Source organism: Cnephaeus nilssonii (genome assembly GCF_951640355.1).
Source record: "Cnephaeus nilssonii genome assembly, chromosome: 16".
NCBI classification, from domain to species: Eukaryota; Metazoa; Chordata; class Mammalia; order Chiroptera; family Vespertilionidae; genus Cnephaeus; species Cnephaeus nilssonii.
Window position 1 is genome coordinate 11,405,403 of NC_137087.1, and position 15,646 is coordinate 11,421,048.

The 15,646-nt window shown below is 39.4% G+C and overlaps 1 protein-coding gene and 1 pseudogene across 6 annotated transcripts in view; one reads left to right on the plus strand and one right to left on the minus strand.

Moving 5' to 3' along the window:
• LOC307112476 (eukaryotic peptide chain release factor GTP-binding subunit ERF3A-like) overlaps positions 1-8,381 on the plus strand; it is a 29,963-nt pseudogene extending 21,582 nt beyond the window's left edge. Inside the window, exon 3 of the transcript in view lies at positions 7,158-8,381. The product of the transcript in view is annotated as a eukaryotic peptide chain release factor GTP-binding subunit ERF3A-like (transcript). The remainder of the gene's footprint in view (positions 1-7,157) is intronic.
• Positions 1-15,646, minus strand: part of NRG3 (neuregulin 3) — a gene marked incomplete at both ends in the record, with an annotated part of 1,054,567 nt that overhangs the window by 908,763 nt on the left and 130,158 nt on the right. The window lies entirely within an intron of this gene.

Sequence of the window (15,646 nt, forward strand, 5' to 3'; positions counted from 1 at the left end):
GAACTAGAAACTGCCAATATGTTCATTAAACAATGTCTGATCCTCCTAGAAATCTAAGAAATACAAATTCAAACAAAAACAAAACACATTTTTTTCTCCCATTGATTTATCAAGACTTAAAACTGCAATTTCAGTGTTGGTGAGGTTTCATGGGACAGGCAGGCTCAGGCTCTGTTAATAGAAGCATGAGCCGAAAATACAAGCTTTCTGTAAGAAAACATCATAATAAACATGAAAAGTCTTTAAATATGCATTCCTCCAACCAGCTTTTTTTTTTTACTAAGAAATGGTTCTGAATGAATTATCACAGGCATATAACCATATGAATATAAGAATAACCACTCTAAATTACCCATATATCCCAAATTAACACACTGGTTAAATGTTTTCAAAGTACAACATATACCCAAATGCAATATTACTGTCAAATATATGGACATAGAAAAAAAAAGCAGAGATATTTAAGTAATTTTTTACATTTTGTGTATGACAACCTGCATTTCTACCTTTGATAATAAACAAGTTTCATCCCTTCTAATATCAAAAGGTTCTTCAACTTACGTTTGAAAGCTAAACAATGGGATAAAGTTAGAAACAGTTGTTCCAGTATTAATTTTAAGGATTTTAAAAAATCAGTTAAGTTGTTTGCAATGGCATCATAAAAACTACTGGGACTAAACATCATTCACTTTTAGGCATATCTGACCATTTTCAACGAGTGCTGGGAATTTGCTTGCAAAATATCATTGCCGATCCGTGTAAATCACAACATATTCAGTTGCTTCACTCAGAGCTGAACAGACTGAAAGATGCTGGGCTCCAGCCTCAGGCTGCTGGAGGAAGCTCCAAAGGACAGTAATTACAACTTCACCTCTGAATTAAAGGAAGGATTGGAATGAGGAAGACTGTTTCATCTGACAGGCTGTGGGGAGACCGTACCCCTGAAGATGGTTGAATAGCTGGATTTAATGTGAGAAGGGACTTCAAGATCTTCCACCTTTGAATCCTTCCCTCATTGTTCAGATGAGAAAACCTCAGCCAAGGCAGGGAAAGTGACCGAGTAATGGAGGAGTCAGGGTCAGAGGTGGGACCGCACCCAGTCCCTGCAGGGCACACACTTGGATTCTGCTTTATTACCTGGGTTAATCCTCTCATACACAATTCTAACAACAGTTCCATAAGCATCATCTAAGGCCGCACTTCCCAATAAAAATATAATGAGAGCCACCTACTTAATTTAAAAATTTCTTTGTTAAAGAAAAAGACAGAGGTGAAATTAATTTTAATAATATATTTTACTTAATGCAATATATAAAAGTATTATCATTTAAACCTGAATTCAACATAAAAATGAAATGAAACTTTACATACACGTGTGTGTGTGTGTGTGTGTGTGTGTGTGTGTGTGTTTTGGTGCCAAATGTTTGAACTTTTATGCTTATAGTGCTTCTCAGCGTGAGTTAGTAAAATGTAAGTGCTCAGTGGATTTCATGATTTTCCTCCCCAAAAGGCAGCATCCATTGATACTTTAGGTCTCAACTTAAAGACTGGAAACTTCATAAGGAAATCCTTTGAAGAAGCCACACCAATAATGAGGAAACACCACAATACTGAGGTGAACTGTGACATAGGCAGTGCCTTTCTTGCATTGGCTGACAGCTTTCAGAATGAAAATATTCTCTCACCATGAAATAAGGCTGATTCAATGAGGAAGTACTAACATTTCTATCTGCTTATCTTAATCCTACAGGCCTTCTCCCCATTAAGATACCCAGGTGCCTTCTGCAGGATAAGACTGTCCCCTCCTCCTCAATTAGTGAGACTTGCATTCAGTTTCTTCTGTTAATTAGCCCTTGATCTCCAACCTCCCCAAACAGAGTACAGTCGCCTTGATAAACCTGGACCACAATTTGCTTGTCTAAACTCCAAACACTGGAAAGCAGCACAGCACACTCACAATGTAAGTGCTCAGAAAACGTCTTACCAGATGGCTAAACACAGGGTGTCCCCAAAAATGCATACGCCACTGTGGCAGCTGATAAACTCAATTTTGAAATGAAATGTATTTTAATAACCACTGCCTTTCTAATTATTCAAAATGATGGATATTCAGAAGGTCATGCTCTCTTTCAGAAAATACTATAATTAAAGTGAGCAGGAAAAAGAAAAAAAAAGAACACCTCATGCAAACATTGCAGCTTTTTAGCTAGACTCAAAGGATAAGAATTTGGAAAAAAGCCACAGGTCAGGAATCACATTTGCCAACCAAGCATTACCTAAAACTATTACTTCAAATCAGAAAGACTTAACCCTAAGTCAAAGCAAACACACACACACACACACACACACACACACACACACACACACACACACAGGCATGCGTGCCCCAACAGCTTGTTAGAGTTTCAGTAAACAACCCCATCAGGCTGATATAAAATTATCTTCTTGTTTTCCTGATTCAACAACAAATTATTGCTTCAATGCTTGGTAATCAGAGTAGCAAAACTCCTGAGGATTCAGTAAACAAATTAGAGATTCTTTATTATCCCTGAACAAAGTTAAATTTGGCTTCAGAAAATGTTTTAGAAGGAGGGACTATTCAGGTGCATTTTGATTGATGTTCTGCTAGGCCAGTGCTATAAACTACAAAACTAATTTCTGCTGAAACATTTCTGCCTAATTTCCGTTCATTGCTAAGATACTAGATAGCCTATAAGCAAATTTCTCTACTTTATTTTCCCAGGAAAAATTACTGTATTTCTGGGGTCGGGGTGGAGGGATTCCATTTTAACCTATACTATTTAGGCTTATTTAGGCTTTCTTTTTGTCCTTGGTACCATTTCTGGCAACTGAGTTAATTCCCAGACCCGGAGTTTAAGAGTATGTGGTAAAAGCATTTAGAAAATCAATCGAGTCTCCATGTCGCTCAGTCCCAGGCAGCCTTGCTCCACATACTGTGTGAGCTCACCAGCACTGTGGTTCCACTCGCTGCACTTCTCAATTGATTGGAAATGCTCTGACCCAAGGTCAGGTGGGCGTGTGTACATATAAAGGCTGTTTCGCCACAGAGCCCCAAGCTCCCACTGCAGTAAGTCACGAAGGCCGTTTCCAAGGCACTGGTCTGTGTCCTGCAATCCAGGGCTGACAATCTTCTTAGGAATGGCACACGTTTCTGCTTCCTCAAGACAATCAAAGAAAAGCCACTGGTGTTTCTTCAGGAGCCTTGTCATGCTCCTCTCCAACAAAGACAGAGGGACCCGGCCTTCACCACAGCAGAACTGGCAGTGTGCCAAAACCTCTAAGAAACCAATGTCAGTCTACCGTCTGAGAAAATTCATTAAGTACTGAAGTCACTTTTACAAGAAGAATGTTAAATGATCTACAAAATCTTGGGAAGATGGATCATTCTTCAGAGCAGGATGACACAATGAATGCTGGGCACCAGCATGGCACTGCGGAGTGCAAGAAACCGATGGCCAAAGACCCAGGTGGTCAGTTAACTGGAAGACGATGGGTTCTAACCAGTTTAGGATTACAGAGGTCTTTGAAAATCTGATAAAAATCTCTTCTTGGAAATTTTTCTGGGATCATAGAACCTCTCTATCCCCAAATCCTGGCCAGGACCCGAGTCAAGAATTCCTATTCTTGATACCTGAACTCGGGGGCCTATCCCTAGAATGTATCCTCTGTGAGAGCCGGGTGTGTCTCCAGGGTCCAGGACAGTTCCTGATCCCAGTGGGTACTCAAAAGGGATTGATGGATACCAATAAATAAAAGTATAATGAACCTTTTGAAATATTAAAGACAGTTTATATAAAGGAGACTTGCAAATTATAAAATATTCTACAAATATGTTATTATTTTTGTTAAAGTAATTGCAAGCAACATCTTAAGCTCTTTTCTAACTGACACTTTCAGTAAAACATATAATCACAATTTACAGTTCTCCACAAGGTAAAACTTTTTTCTACAAACCTGAAATTTTTAAAAATTTATAATTGTGCTTCAACAGAATATTTTCCTTTGAAAATCTGTAGAAATATCAATAAATTAATAAACATTAAAGTGCCCCTCAAGAAATCCTATTCTTCACCTTTTATGTCCTACTTGATTCTAAAGATATCACTTTTGTCAATACTAGACACTTGTCAAAATTTCAAAGTTGAACATATAATTCATCCTCTCATATGAGACTATTCAGTCAATAAACTCAATTGCTTACACTTTCCAAAAATCTTCCACCTGAGTTCCCCACCTTTTATTTCCCATGGCTATGCCTCACCTTGACCCTCATTACCTTTCACTTGAAAACATACAAGTGTCTCTCACAGCCATCAGGATAGATACTATCAAAAACATAAAAACTAACAAGTGTTCACAAAGATGTGGAAGCCTTGCGCATTGCTGGTGAGAATGCCCACTGCTGGAGCTACTGGAGAAATGGTATGGCAGCTCCTCAAAGTTTAAAAATAGAATTACCATGTGATCTAGCAATCCCACTTCTGGAATCAGAAACAAATTGAAAGCAAAATCTTGAAGAGATACTTGTATATCCATGTGCATAGTCAGCATTGTTCACAAGAGCTAAAACATGGAAGCTACCAAGTGTTCATCAACAGATGAAGAGAAAAGCAAACTGTGGTCGAAACACACAGTGAAATATTCTTCAGCCTTAAAAAAGGAGGAAATTCTGACACATGCTGCAACACGGATGAAAGTTGAGGACATGCTTTGTGAAATAAGCAAGTCGGGAAAAGACAAGTTACTGTACAACCCCACTTCACTAGGTACTTAGAGGAGTCAAAATCGTAAAGACAGAGACTAGGAAGGTGACTTTTAGGGGTGAGGGTAGGGGCAGGTAGTTATAGTTTAACTGGAACAGAGCTTCAGTTTTACAAGATAAAAGTTATGAAGATGGATGGTTGCCCAGTGTTTTGCATGTGTTTAATGCCACTAAACTATACACTTAAAAGTGATTAAGTCCTAGCAGGTTTGGCACAGTGAAGGGTCACAGGTTTGAATCCGGTCAGGGCATGTACCTGGGTTGCAGGGTTGATCCCAGCCCCAGTCAGGGCATGTACAGATGGCAAACAATCAATGTGACTCTCTCTCATCGATGTTTCTCTTCCTCTCTCCCTCTCCCCTCCCTTCCATTCTCTCTAAAAATCAATGGGGGAAAAAATATCCTCAGGTGGGGATTAAAAAAAAAATAAGTGATTAAGATAGCACATTTTATATAATGTGTATTTTACCTTAGTAAAAGAAAAACCTACATGAACAGATACTTCATCAAATATATGATTTGCAAATAACTACAGGAAAGAGATGTTAAGTATCAAAAAAAAAACAACCAACTATGAAAGTGTCCTCAACTTTTCTCCCTCCAATCCATCCTTGACACCATTTCCCATCACCTTTCTAAAACGCACGTTTGATTATGTGACTTTCCTACTAAAAAATTAGGATTTGTTCTGTGTCTACATTTTGAGGAAAAATGAAATATGGCAAATGATGTTTTTATTCCTCTGTCCTTAACTCACTTCCCTGGCATCGCCCATCTTACACTCCCCATGCAATTCACAGATAAAACACTGCGGTTCAGAAAATTACATTATTTACTCAGTGTCATATAGCTGGTAAAGAGTGAAGACAGGATTTGTTCCCTGACTTTTTTTTTCACACGGTAATATTCTCAAATCTATACTGAACTCTCAATAATCAATTCACAAAGATCTTTCCTGAGAACATCTAGAAAAGTCTGTTAAGAGAAATGACATGTTTCAAAGCAGTGCCTTCAAAATCTTGTGACACATTAATCTGGTGTTGCATTAATCAACTGTCATACTCTCTTTTTCACAGAACCCACATGAGAATTTTCACATGTTCCTCTTTCATGTTTTAAGGCAATGCTAACTATTGCACTGCTGTCCCCACCTGGAAGGGAGTGTGTCAAACCATATGATGACTCCAATGCAGACTCTAGAAAGAAACTCCGGACACCATACTGAGAAATATGATTGACTTAAAGAAAATAGATCAATTCCTCCATTTCCTGTTTATGGATTAGAGATCTCCAAAAGCTTGCAAGAGAATCCATTCTCTTCATTTACACAGAACTCACACTGCCCTGCTCTCCCATTCTTCATCTCTGCTCCTCACTCATCAGTCTGGATATTCTACCTTCTAGAATCTCCCGTCTCTTCCTTCCTTCTCCCTCTGACCTGCTGTATCTAAGCTCCTCTTCTCCTCTTCATTCATCTCTGGTTTCCCACTGCTGCCCAGAAGTGAGACCTCCCCACAGAACTTACAACCTTCTTGCTCCTTCTGTCAGGTTGTAGGTCAGCTCCACCCACCTGTTATACGTCATCCCCAAGACTTATCCACATTAGGCCAATCCGTCTAGCCCCGTCCAGATCTTTCTTGCTTGCATTATGATCCCAGGCAAGACATTTAATTCTCTGTGGTTCATAGGACTTATGTGAGGATTACATGAGATAATACATGAAAAGTTACATAGAATAATGCCTGGCCCATGGGAGCTCAATAAATACTACTATTATGTTCAGCAATATTATCATGCTTTGTTTCCTTTAGGAGGCACTTTCAACAACTGCAGAGAGAACAGAGATGTTAAAAAAAAAAAAAAAAAACCTCACTCACACACCAGCTCTGAAGAAAGTGCAATGGGGAAAGAACAGATTCTTCAATGAGTGGTGATGGGAAAACTAGACAGCGACATGAAAGAAAATGAAACTGACATTGGTCTTGAAAAGGATTCTTTGGGTTTGACAGCAATATCAAAGGCAACAAAAGAAAAAATAAATAAGTAGGCCTACATCAAACTAAAACTCCTTCACAGCAAAGAAAATCATCAACAAAATGAAAAGGCAACCTACCAAATGAGAGAAAATATGTCCAACTCACGTACTAAATAAGGGTTTAATATCCAAAAAAATACAAAGAGCTCATACAATTCAACAACAATGAAACAAACAATCTGATTTAAAAATAGGCAGAGGATCTGAATACAGTTTTCCAAAGAAGACATACAGATGGCCAACAGGTACATGAAAAGACCCTCAACATCACTAATCATCAGGGAAATGCAATTCAAAATCACAATGAGATATCACTTCAACACGAACGGGAATAACAAGTGTGGAGGAGGAAGGGGAAACCTACACCTGCGTTTGCCCCACCAGGGGCTCCTAAAAAGGAGCAAGCAAGTGTGGCATTCATTGGGCATGTGCTGGCAGATCAGACACTGGGGGACAAAGATGCCTCTGCCTGCAATGGTTGACAAAAGGACACCTGAGAAATATGAAAAAGAAGCTAAAGAGAGAAACAGAAACTTGGAAATTGTCTTGGGACTTAGACACAGATTGGGAAGAAAGAACAGGGGTGAAACAGTAGAAGTGGGTTGTGACTATTTTGAAACAGAAAAGCATTTCACAATTCCAGATGCCCCAGCCATAGGAGTTCTGTCTCAAATATGAGGGTGGTGCTCCTGAGCCTGAGCTGGCTGTGCTGGTCTTCTCTGCCAGGAAAGGGAGTCTGAACCTGGACTTGAAAAAGGAGGGCAGACAAGAGAACACAGGATGCTGGCAAAGACAGCAGGTGTAAAACACTTAATTGTGCTTACTAATGAGATGGGTGATCCAACAGTGAATTGGACCAATGAGAGATATGAAGATGAGAAAAGTTGGCTTCAATCCCAAACTGAACAGTCACTTTATGCCTTGCTCAGGAGTGACTTGAGCAAATCTTAAAAAGCAATCAGACATCTGTCCTCGGTACATTGGATTACCATTTATTCCATATCTGGATAATTTGCCAACCTTCAATAGATCAGTTGATGGACCAATCAGGTTACCAACTGTGGATCAATACAGGACACAGGCACTGTGGTCCTGGGAGAGCTGGAGTCGGGATGCATCTGTAAAGGCCAGCAGCTGTGACAATGCCAAACAAGCACAGATGGAAGTTCTTGGAATCCTTTCTGAGGATGTAGAGACTGATTCTGTAGCCCTAGGTGAAAACCTCAAAATCTCTGGACGCACATTTGATGCCCAGATAATGACTATAGAGCACAAATCCATCATCTACCCAGGTTATGCGGTGCTGCAGATTCATATCTGTATTGAGGAAGTCTAAGTAACAACTTTAATTTGCTTGGTAGAGGAAAAACCAGAAGAAAAAAGTAAGACTCGACCCAGTTTTGTGAAACAAGGTCAAGTCTGCATTGCTCAAATAAGGACAGCAGGACCCATCTGCCTTGAGACCTTTAAAGACATCCCTCAGATGGGCTGATTTCCCTAAGAGATGAGGGTAAGGCCTCTGCAATTGGAAAAGTTCTGAAACGGGTGCCAGGGAAAGACTAAGGGCTCTCCTGATGACCCTGCACAGTACTGTGAGGAAAAATGACTGCAGACGCCTACTTAACACCACCTTCTCTACTGTCTGCCCATTGACAAACCTCTCTCCATATCTTGCCAATTCCACATTTTGTCAGCTTTCTACGTTGAGAGCTCTGCTATGCCACTGCTGAATTTTCCCCAAGATTTTTACTTTCCCTCGCAAACTGTTTTCTACACCAGATTTTGGTGATAGCTTTGTAAGTGATGTGGACATAATCGCCTATGATACCAAAAACCTACACTTTAAATTTTTTTTTCATTTATTCCTCTAACACACGTCGACTTTTTAACCCCCAGGCAGATCATTCTGAGTGTGCGACTGTGTGTACACATGTTACAAAGACAACTACTATGTTAATAAAATATTCAATTTGAAAAAATCAAGTTGCATGGCATAGTGGTTACCAACATACATTTTCAGTTAGACTCCTGGGTTTTGATATTCTGTCTCTCCAATACCACACCTATTTATGACATTGGCCAATGTCTTAACTGCCCCAAGACTCAGCTTCCTCATCTGTAAAATTGAGTAAACTAGTTTATTATTATATCACTTGATGGTTAAATCTATATAAAGTGTATGGGAAACCCCCTCACCATGTGCCTGGAAGAACCTTAGGAAATCATCTCGCAGTTAATGATTCATGGACGCTCAGTGGTGTGGGCAGAGGCACCCTACACCTCAGGCCTCACCTGGCTGAGGCGTTGTCTGTACTTCTCCATGGCAGAGAGAAAACAAACAAGCATAGCTTCTCCTTCTCTTGTTGATCAATGAAAAAAGTCCAAAAACAGGGCAGCTCATAGCAACTGGAGGTATGACTGGGTCAGAATTAAGATTCTTGCTGTGCTTCTACTCTGCCCTGTGTCTCAGGGCCTCCCTATTAAATGGGTTGTCATTGGACCTCCAACAAGCAAATGTTCAAAAGAGGCCTAGGTGGGCTGAACAGTCGGACCCAGCACTTCATCACTCCCCTTCATCAATGCACAATACTGTCCCCTAGAAAGATGGAGCTCCCCTTTCCAAATTCCCAATAAGACTCTATTAGGAGAGCATGCATTTTCTTGTGAACTGCTGAACACTGGCCAAATGGACCAGCTTCCCTCAGTGTGATGAGCCTCTACCATGCACGTAAGGGGCCGTCCCACCTGCCAGGGCCTGAGTGAAGATGGGCTTTGGTGAAAGATGCTCCAAATGAAGAGATGTCACTATAGGACCCAAATCTCTGCACGCAGAGGTTTCCAGCCCACTAGGCCTCTGTTCACACACCAAATACATGTGTTTGGAAAAATGCTTGACTTCCTGAAGTCCCTAAAGACCCTAAGAACCCTGCATCTGATTTAGAGGGGAAATAAAAAGACAGAGCCTCATCTTCTATCTCAGGGGCAGGATACAACGCAGGCGCACCTCGGGTGATGGAGAACCCCGCTTGTGCAGGCTTGCCATTCCGAGTTTTCTTATTTTTAGAATCAATACATCTCACTTTCCATCTCAGAAATTTCTACATTACTTTTCCTCATATGAATAAATGGATATTAATATTTTATTACTTCCTTCTATTCAAGTATCATTGATGAGTAAAGGCAAAATAGTAGTATGGCTTTTAGAGAAAATGCATAGTTGATACATCTGGGAGTGATAGCACATCCAACCTAAACCAGTAAATTTCAAAATCAACTTCACACTTGAACCTGAAACAGAACACTCCAGGCTGCAGCCTTTCACTGGGTGGGGCTGACAAAACAGAGCTTCCGTGGGCTCCTCTTCGTCAGGAGATGGGCTAGGCAAGCACATGCATTACACTGAAAACTGCTTGACAGGTTGCCTTAAAACCATCAACTGAAAAAAAAAACAAAACAAAAAACAAAAAAACAAAAAACCATCAACTGGCCAAAATGCTCACACAGCCAATTCTGCCTTGGATTATTCTTGGCGATGTTAGTGTGTCCAATTATTGTTTATGAATGCTTTTTGTGATTTATTTAAATTTTGTTCTTCATGATTGCAAAGGGAAAATGGAAGTCAAAATAAAGAGCCAACCAGAGATGGATCCAGAACAAGGATGATGGGACACTGGGTTGCAGGTCTGCAGATGAGGCAAAGCATGAGCAGCCATCACCCTGAGTGGCTCTGTGCCATGTGCCATGGCCCTTGCCTTCATTAGGTTTCTTCCCCCTCCCTGACCAGGGAAAAATTCAGTGATATATAAACTATCTTCCAGATAGGGGTACTCAATAGGCATGTGTTTCCCTCAATGATTTTTATATTTTTGCCTTAGTATGCTCATCTAACTTACATAGCATTTAGCTTTTCATTGAACGCTCTTTTTAAAACAACTCTGTTTACAACAGCTATCAAGCTCTTTGGAACACTTTGCCTGCCCAGTGTCTCACCTTTGTCATCTAAGTAAAGTTCAATGTCTTTTCCTGACCTTCCAAACTATATAGTAAAGACAAATTAAATAATAATAATAGCACTAAACTAAGAAACATGTAAAAGAGTTTATAGTAAAATAATATAATTTACTAAATGTCATAAAAGAAAACAAATGAGAAATATATCATGTTAATATACCTGAAATCCATAAAGGCCATATATAATCTATAAATTCAAAGCAATTTCAATCAAAATCCTATCAGTGTTTTCATGCAATGTAAAACTTCATGCTAAAATATGTATGGATGAGTTACAGGTCAATATCCGTCAAGGCAATTTTAAAGTAAAAGTAGAAGAGGTGACATAGTTTAACTTTTATCAAGTATTACTATAAAACTACAGAGATTAAACAGTGTATACAGCTGAAAGGATAGACAAATAAAGCAAAGTAACAGAATAAATTAAATGCCATTAAAATAAATTCATGTATCTATGAGACTTCAAATATAATAGGCTATATATTTGTGAGCAAAAGATAGACTATTCAAAGAATGGTGCAGGAATAATTGGCTATCCATATGGAGAAAGGGAAAAAATCAGATCTCTACTTTCCTCCAAACAATAATAAAAAAGAAATTTATGTTCGATTAATAACTTAAATCAGATAAAGAAATATATAAATTTTAAGAGTATAACATAGAGAATATATTGATGACATCAATATAGAGACACACAAAAAGGAAAACTATAAAAGAAAAAATAAACATGTTGGAACCCATTAATACTGAAAACTTGTATAAGATAAAACCGGTCACATGCAAAGAAAAAGAAACTTAACTGCTGGGAAAAATATGTTTGCAATCCATACAACTAATAAAAGGAATATTATACAATGGATAAAAGGAACATGTACAGATTGATTTGCAAGAGAAGAAGACAAATTAAAAAATGGGCTAATTATATGAACTGACAATTGAAGTGAGAAGAAACTTCAAAGGTCTATAAACATACAAAAGTAGTCAATCAGTAACAATAGTCAGCTGTCACAAAATGCTTATTTGATTGTAAAAAAATCAATATATCAGCTGTAGATTATGGGGAAACAGGATCAAATGCATAACACAGAGGAGTATAAACTGAAGATCTATTGAACATTACACAGCTAAACACAGACACGGCTTGCAACTGAGCAATTTGATCTTCAGGTTTGCACCCTGAAAAGACTCTTACACCTTTTCATCAGGTGACATACCTAAGGATGCTCATTACACTGAAGCATGATTCACTCTCCACATACTGCACACATTTCCTTCTCATTCACTCACGAATGTTCTGAAGGCACGTCTTATTCACCAGCGTAAAGGGAAAACGGACTGGATAAAGGAAGGAACATGGAGAGCAACTTTACTGACTTCACTGGGATCTCTCAATGTGTTTGTAGCAGGCGACCAAAGCAACAACAGGTCGGCGATGACTTTATTGAGAGAGTCCCCAGAGCTTGTTTTGAGAAATGTCATAGCTCATTATGGTTAGAGGAAACCAGCTCTCCTCTTTCCCATGCACTGGTCAAGTTTTATCACGTCTCATTAAGAGGCTAAAACTTTCAAATGTTCATTGGGCTGTATAATTTCATGGGCTACATAAAAGCGATAATTTTTAAATGTTAATATATGTCGTCTTTGGACTTTCTGAAGTTTTTAAATGTTTAATCTTATTTCACAAAATGTCAGAACCTACATTTGCAGAGAAGTGTAGCTTTTGGTCCTAACAAATGGACCAGCCAATAGTCACATCTACTGTAGTCACATCTACTGTATAGGCATAGCAGGTTCAGAAGTCCTGTCACATAGCCTTTGTCATAGAAAAAACACTGGGCAAGATTTACAAAATTTCATTGCCACTTACTAGCTATTTTCATTCTTGACCTTGGGTAAGTCATTTCTTATCCCTACACCTCAGCTTTCTCACCTCTACCAGGCATTTCTGATCTGACTCCTCCACACCTCAGAGTGTAGAAGCAGTCAAAAGACACCAAGTGAGATAGCAGACAGACTGCTACAGCTGCCATAATAATAAAAAAAAAAACACAGAAATTTATCTTCTCGCAATTCTGGAAGCTCGAAGTCCAAGATCAAGATGTTGGCAGGCTTGCTTTCTTCCGAGAGGCTCTCTCCTTGCCTTATAGATGGTCATCTTCTCTCTGTATCTGCACGTGGTCTTCCCTCTGTGTGTGTCTATGTCCAAACTGTCTCATCTTTTAAATCCAAAAGTCATATTGGACAATGATTTATTTTAACTTTATTACCTCTTTAGAAATTCCACCTCCAAATTCAGTCACATTTTGAAGTCCTGGGAGTTATAGCATCTCCACGTATGAATTTGGGGGAAACAAGTCCCTAACACAGTGCCTATGACAAACCATTGCTGTTGACAAAGGGATAGTTCTCTCAACCCTAGGAAACATACCTGCAAACCTATGGGCCTGGTTTAGTGATGCTCAGGGTAATGAGAACTGCTGCTGGAAGCCACAGGGCAAGTGGATGAGGAAAGATAAAAGAATTGAGTGCAGAGGTCCCCATTCCTGCTCAAGAACTCTACCCTTTGGTTTTCCCCTTTTCCTGTGTCACCAGTCCCTGTCTTCCCACTCGATTATCCCCTTCACCATGCAAGTATTTCCTAGTGTGGCAGCTTCCAAACTTTTTAGACTGTGATCCACATTAGGGAAAATATTTTATATTATAATCCAATATATGTGTGTGAATATGTAACTATTTATAATTATGGCACAGTAATATATTCCATAAAATTCTTACCTTTACCATATGAGATTTGAATTCTATGTTCTCTTTTAATCTAGCTACTTTTTAAATGACAACTGCAACCCAAAATTACTTTAAGGACGCTAATGGTTCACAAACTTCAGTTTATAAATGCTGCTCTAGTGTGTCACTTTTTTAAAGCTAAACAACTTCCTTTTACTCCATATGCCCTCCTCCAACCACCCCCTTTCTCTGCTGCCCCTCTCAGCCAAACTTCTCAAAAGAGATGTCAACAAACTCCCCCTCCACTTTGTCACTTTCCATTAAGCTATTCAGGTCCCTCCAACCTGGCCTCTGCCCCAACCACTGCACTAAATCTTCTCTTGCAATGGCCACAAGCAAACCCCGTGTTGCCAAATCCAATGGATAGGTTCCAATCATCTTTCTCTGCCGTGAAATAGCCTTCAATATGATCGGCCACTTTGTCATTCTTAAAATACACGCATCTCTTTCTTGGCTTTGAAACAGCATAGTCTCCTGCTTTTCCTGCAACCTCACCACGCCGGCTGAGTCACATGTTCCTGCCTTGCCCTCCTCTGCTTCACCATAGCTGAGGACCATCTGGGCCCAGTCCCGGAACCCACCTCTTCCTAATCTATATTCTATCCTAGATGCTGTCAGAAACTAGGTTAAATATCATTTATTACATATAGAGTCTCCAGTGTTCGTCTCCTCCAGAATTCTTTCGGATCAGGACTCATACAGCTAGTTGCTTATTTGACATTTCCATTTATATATCTTATATAAGACTCAAGCATACTTCCAAAGCCGTGACTTAACCCACAGACCTACTCATCTCCCAGTGTCCCTGACTAAACACAAGAGCAGCCACCCAGATACTCTTGCCAGAAATCAGGAAATCTTCATCTCTCCCTCTCTCCTCTATACCTGCAATTCACCAACATGACCCAGTTCTTCTCTCTTCAAATTACATATCAAATCTCTTTCTGGGACTATTATGATTCCTTTCTAACTAAACACTATTTCACTTGCCCCCACATATCATCTCTCCATCACACACTCATTATTTTCCACAAATCAAACAAAATGTTTTTCAATGATATTTTATTTTTATTGTTGACATATTACAGATATCTCCCATTTTCACCCCCTTTATTTCCCTCCACCAAGGCCCCATTCTCCCCAACCTCTGCCCATCACCTCATTGTTGTCTGTATCCATGGGCTATGCATATGTTCTTTGTCTATTCTCTTTACCTTCTTTCATCCCATCTGCCCCACCCACCTCCCTCTGACATCTGTCAGTGTGTACCATGGACCCATGTCTCTGGCTCTATTTTGTTCATCAGTTTATTTTGTTCATTAGATTCCACATATTAATGAGATCATATGGTATTTGTCTTTCTCTTACTGCCTCATTTCACTTAGCATATTATTCTCCAGGTTCATCCATGCTGTCTTCTTTTTCACAGCCACATAGTATTCCATTGCGTAAATGTACTACAGTTTTTTATCCACTCATCTGCTGATGGGCACTTGAACTGTGTCCAGATCTCAGCTATTGTAAATAACACTGATATGAATACAGGGGTACATATAACTGCGAGTAAATAACACCATTTCTTTCCTCCTCTCCCAAGCATACATTCATAAAGCCTGGCACTTCCTAAGCACTCAACATTTTTCTTTAAAGAATGAACAAATAATGCATTTACCATGCAGTCTTGGTAGAGACAAAGGGAGGTGAAAGTACTTCAAAACTGTTTTCTTTCATGCGTAGTAGCTGGTAGGAAGGAGGAAAGAAGGACTGAGAATTGTATAAAAAGACCCATTTCCAGAATGTTTTGATGTGGTTCAGTGAAACCAACATCATATATATTTTCAAATTGTTTAGAGCATAAAAGCATTAGAATTATTAGGTTTGTGTGTACAAGGGACCCTTAACTACTTAACGGAAATGTTAGGAAAAGGTTGGCATGGATGTCCCTCTCCATGTTTCTTGGCCACAACAGGAGAATGTAGAAGGTGGGTACTAACAGTTGTATAAAGGCACAGGTTACCACTGACGTACTGATA